The sequence below is a fragment of the Hyla sarda genome, chromosome 5 (assembly GCF_029499605.1).
Source record: "Hyla sarda isolate aHylSar1 chromosome 5, aHylSar1.hap1, whole genome shotgun sequence".
In the NCBI taxonomy this organism is placed as follows: Eukaryota; Metazoa; Chordata; class Amphibia; order Anura; family Hylidae; genus Hyla; species Hyla sarda.
In genome coordinates, this window is record NC_079193.1 from 46,152,907 (window position 1) to 46,158,906 (window position 6,000).

General features: G+C 44.1%; 1 pseudogene; it reads left to right on the forward strand.

The window, feature by feature from the left end:
- Positions 1 to 5,210, forward strand: part of LOC130273135 (integrin beta-1-A-like) — a 106,836-nt pseudogene extending 101,626 nt beyond the window's left edge.
- The last annotated feature ends 790 nt before the right edge of the window (positions 5,211 to 6,000 follow it).

The window sequence follows — 6,000 nt, forward strand, 5'->3', positions numbered from 1 at the left end:
ACACCGCCGTTCCCTGAACACATGGTATGCTGGAGGGGCACTGAGACTTGTCCATGAAGTGCAGGCTGAGGACACGGTGGAGGATGAGGAGGCGGAGTCACACACTGTCACAGGACCAACGGCCTGAGAGTGTGGAGGTGGAAGTGGCGTGACCTGTCCAAGTTGCTGTTGTGGCTGTGCAGGAACCACATTCACGCAGTAGGCCATAAAGGACATGAATTGTCCCTGACTGTAGTTACAGCTCCACAAGTCGGCACTGCCGTGCACTTTGATACACACAGACAGGCTCAAGGACTGGTCCACCTTCTGTTCCACAAAATTGTGCAGGGCTGGTACAGCCTTTTTTGCAAAGAAATGACGGCTTGGGACTCTCCACCTCAGCTTGGCACAAACCATCAGTTCTCTGAAAGGTGCAGTGTCCACCACCTGAAAAGGGAGGGTCTGCAGCACCAGCAACTTGGACAGGAGCACATTCAGCTTCTGCGCTGTTGAATGAGTGGGCGCATACTGTTGTCTCTTGGACATGGCTTCGCCGATGGATTGCTGGCGGAATGACTGACTTGTAGTAGGAGGAGCAGGAGCATCTGGAGCAACATAAGATGGGTATGACACACAGCTCTCTTCGGCTGAGGTGGTGGAGCTTTGGCTGGCTGAAACAGGGAGCGGCGTGCCACTGGGTGATGCAGCAGGCTGGACCACCAGATCGGAGCCTTGGTTCTCCCAGGCCGCTTCATGGTGACGCTGCATATGTTGATGCAGGGCTGTGGTGCCAACATTGGGACCCTTGCAACGCTTCACCTTCTGCCAACACATCTTGCATGTGGACATGTTAACCTCCGGATGTTTGATGAAAACTGCCACACCGCCGAGTAGCTGATTTTCCCACCAACAGTTCGCACTGATTGACTGCTACTGCCATCAACTCCAGGAACACCTGTTCCACTACCTCCCGGGAAGGTAGACTGCTAAGAAGCAGGTGGTCAGCCCTGGGAATGCTTGGCTCCAGACTTTCCACTTCTGCCACCATGCTGACTGCCAAACATGCTACCACCTTGCTGGCTCAGCTGCTGCCTCACAGGCAACCTGCTACCCTCTTCTCTTGATGATGAAGCCCCTTCTGCAACCGTCTCTCAAGTGCGATCGGCTTCATCATCATCGAGCTTTGTTTGCACGTCACTGATGTCCTCAGGTTCCTCACCAATGTCTGCTTCTGGAGCCTGAACGCTCGCAACACCACCTCCCACGCCACTCTTCTCATCACTACTTGCCCCCCTAGTGGAGGGAGTGGCAGATGTCTCCTCCACTTCTTGGTTGGGCAGTAGCTGCTTTCCTCTAGTATATCGTCCTCACTAAATAGTGGAGCTGAAACCACAGCATAAGATACTTCTGTGGGAAAGGGAACAGCATAGGGCAGAGGCAATGGGTGGACAGGGACTGCTCCCGGGCCATGCCAACTGAGGGTTGTGTCTGAGGAACCCACTGACTGTTGACTGGGGGTGTCAGATGTCACTTGTGATTAAGTGGATGACCGTTTTAACCAATCGATGAGGGCAGATGGGTTGCTGGTCGAGACATGACTGCTAGCTGATACCGGGAGCTCAGGCCTCTCGCTATGACTCCTGCTGCCACTCGCCCCTGGTCTGCTGCAACCTCAGCCTGAACAATTTAGGCCTTTGCCACTCCTCTGTGCACATCCGGGAACTTCTCTGCCTGACATACTTAATGTGTATATGAGGGGAGGACAATACGCTCCACTATGCTTAAAACAGTATTTGTGTACAACACCAGCAGGTGTGTACATTTGGGTGGCCTTTCACAGTAACTAGGCCCTTAGTACTTTAACAGGTACAAAATAGTACACCACTTAGATGTACATACGCGGTATGCACTTATGAGGGGAGTACAATGCACTCCAGTATGCTTCAAACAGTATTTGTCTACAACACCAGCAGGTGTGTTCTTTTGCCTGGCCTTTCACAGTAACTAGGACCTTAAGACTTTAACAGGAGCAAAATGGTACACCACTTAGATGTACGTACGTGGTATGCACTTATGAGAGGAGTACAATGTGCTTCACTATGCTTAAAACAGTATTTGTCTAGAACAGCAAGTGTGTACTTTTGGCTGGCCTTTCCCAGTAACTAGGCCCTTAAGACTTTAACAGGAACAAAATGGTACACCACCTACTGTATGTACGCACAGGTTACAGAGGTCACTCTCTCTCTCTCAATCTCTCTCCCTTCCCTATCAGTGCTTCTAGGCTGGATTTGGGCTTGAGGTGAATTGCTGCTGTAAAAATGCTTTTCTATGCAACAGACACTGCTCTCTGTACCTCTCTCACGGCAATAGAACGCTGGTGTTAGTGGCTGCTGATTATATAGGGCTGTGACATCACAGGGGTGGCTGGCTGCTGATATGCTGCATGCGATTCAGGGTCATCCCACCTACCCTTGTTCCCACCTTCCCAGCATTCCTTGCCCCATGTCCTGACATGTGGAGCCATCATCTTAGATGCCCTGGGGCTGGACCGCACTAAATGGAGTTTAATGAAGTGATTTGTGTGATCGAATTGCGGCGATATTCGCATTTGCTGAAATTCATTACAAATTTTGGATTCGTCAGATTCGATTCGCTCATCCCTACTTATGATAACCTATAAGTGAAAGGTTAAACCTATGAGTACATCAAAGAAAATGATAAAGCAACCAAACAGTGTTACTTGATAACTTCAGAGGGGTACATGACCCCATACAGGAGCACTATAGTATCATTCTCACATGTAGCCAATCACAAACTTGTCACGAATTGACAGAGTTCAGGTGACCAAGTCAGAACCTTGTTCAGGCAAGGCTGGAGATGATGGTGGGGGGGTGTCCAAAGGGGAGGCAGATAGACTTGCTGAGGACCACTGAAAGTATATTGTAGTGTTAGCTGGTATAGCTTGTTGTCTCCTGCGCCTTTTTGTTCTCTGGACTAACAAACACTGCCGCTGCAATAAGGTCCATCTGTACAGAACCTCCAGGAACCGGTAGCTGAGGGTCAGAATTCACTTGAAAAAAGCCCCCACATTTTGAGATGTAGTAATTAGTTCAGCCTGTAATTTCTGGAGTGAGACAGAAAGGGTTTTTATCATTGTTTCCTGTAAGGCTGGGAATAAGCATTCAACTACTATGACTTAAAATCAACTGTCATGACGGAGGGAGCCACAGCACCTACGGTACCTGGATTTGCAGTGTCATCACAGGGGTGCTTGAACCCTGTTGATACAGTGTCCATATAGAAATAACACCCAAAAAAAATGGGCAGCACTCACCAGTATGGTGCAAAAGCAGATTCTTCTTTATTTCGGTGCAAACAACAGGTGCAGCTTGTATGACCCGACTAGGTCCTTTTGGATGTGATGATCTATGTAATGTTTTCCATCTATATGACCTGCTTTGTTTTTTTCCATAATATGAGATCATGATTTTTTTTTCTATATCATTTTTTTCTCTATATCATTTTTTTCTCTTAACCAGGTAATGGAATTTGCAAATGTGGAGTATGCGAGTGCTTTCCCAACTTCTCCGGAAGCGCATGTGATTGTTCAGAGGACTAGTCTACATGTATATCGTTGAATGGCCAACTGTGCAACGGAAGAGGTGTGTGTGAATGCGGAAGTTGTACATGTACCGATCCTAACTTTTATGGACAGACTTGTGAGATGTATTAAACCTCTGCAGGTGTTTGCACTGAGCACAAGTAAATATTTCAGTGAGGTACAGCACTTGCCAGAAATCAATACCAAAGTTCTTAGTATAACATTTGAGGCTTTATATAACTAGTGCTGCCTTTTCTCATTATTCGGAACAGTAGACTTACTTATAAAACATATATTGAATTAAAGGGAGTTATCCCTAGGTTAAAAGCTATGCCCCATTCTATATGATTAGTCAGTGTTTCTCAATCAGGGTGCCTCTAGCTGTTGCAAAACTACAACTTCCAGCATGCCCAGATAGCCTTTGAAAAAAAAAAAAAAAAACTTCTTTTTGGAAGAAACAGGATCTTTGTCCATTAGCCTATAACAAAAAATGGTTTGGGCAAAATGCAGTCCAATACCCCTATCTTGAGTTTAACATACACACCGCAATTTAACCCCTTAAGGTCCCGGGCTTTTTCCGTTTTTTCATTTTCAATTTTTCCTCCTTAAATTTAAAAAATCATAACTCTTAAAAATTTTCACCTAAAATTATATATAATGGCTTAATTTTTGCGTCACTAATTCTACTTTGTAATGACATTAGTAATTTTACCCAAAAATCTACGGTGAAACGGGAAAAAAAATCAATGTGCAACAAAATTGATGAAAAAATACTATTTTGTAAGTTTTGGGGGCTTCTGTTTTTATGCAGTACATTTTTTGTCAAAAATGATGCTTTATCTTTATTCTGTAGGTCCATACGGTTAAAATGATACCCGACTTGTATAGGTTTGAATTTGTATCACTTCCGAAAAAAATCATGAATACATGCAGGAAAATGTATACGTTTAAAATGGTCATATTTTGACCCCTATAACTTTTTTATTTTTCTGTGTTCAGGGCGCTTTGAGGACTCATTTTTTGCGCCGTCATCTGAAGTTTTTAGCGGTACCATTTTGTTCTGATCAGACTTTTTGATCACTTTTTATTCACTTTTCTGTGGTATAAAAAGTGATCAAAAATGCGCTATTTTGGACTTTGGAATTTTTTTGCGCGTACGCCATTGAACGAGCGGTTTAAAAAGTGGTATATTTTTATAATTCGGACATTTCCGCACGTGGCGATACCACATATGTTTATTTTTATTATTATTACACATAATGTTTTTTTTATTTTTGGAAATGCCGGGTGATTCAAACTTTTATTAGGGGAAGGGATAATTGAAAGGGTTAATGATTTTTTTACACTTTTCTTATGCAATATTATAGCTCCTATAGGGGGGGCTATAACATTGCATTAACTGATCTTTTACACTGATTGATCCATCTCCATAGGAATGGATCAATCAGTGTTTTCGGCGATTGAATGCTCAAGCCTGGATCTCAGGCTTGAAGCATTCATTCGGCGATCGGACAGCACAGGAGAAGGTAAGAGACCTCCTCCTGTGCTACAGCTGTTCGGGATGCCGCGATTATACCGCGGCGATCCCGAACAGCTCCCTGAGCTAACCGGCACATTTTACTTTCGTTTTTAGCCGCGCGATCAGTGACGCGCGCTATTAGAGGCGGGTCCTGGCTTCACTATGACGCCGGGCCCGCCGCGATATGATGCGGGGTCACTGTGTGACCCAGCGTTATATCGCAGGACCGGGACCCAGGACGTACCCATACGTCCTGGGTCCTTAAGAAGTTAAATTGGTTATCCAGGAAAAAACTTTTTTTTTTTTATAGATCAACTGGCTACAGAAAGTTAAACAGATTTGTAAATTACTTCTATTAAAAAAATCTTAATCCTTTCAGTACTTATGAGCTGCTGAAGTTGAATTGTTCTTTTCTGTCTAAGTGCTCTCTGATGACACGTGTCTCGGGAACCGCCCAGTTTAGAAGCAAATCCCCATAGCAAACCTCAGCAGAGAGCACTGTTGCCAGACAGAAAACAACAACTCAACTTCAGCAGCTTATAATTATTGAAAGGATTAAGATTTTTTAATGGAAGTAATTTAATAATCTGTTTAACTTTCTGGAACCAGTTGATTAAAAAAAAAAGTTTTTTTCCTGGAATACCCCTTTAATACAATAAAGCGTATCACCAAGAGGAATTTATATATTTTAAAAGATTATGGTAATCTAGCTACTATCCTTCAATCAGGTTGTAGAATAGTTTCCAAAAAAACAAGCACAAAGTCTGATTTTGTCCCAAACGAAAGGCGAATTTTCATGGTTGAATGAAAATGACGGGTTTTTACAGGTGTAGTGTCACTACTTGCTGATGTAAATATGCCAAACCCTGTAAAGCAGTGGTCTCAAACTGTGGCCCTCTAG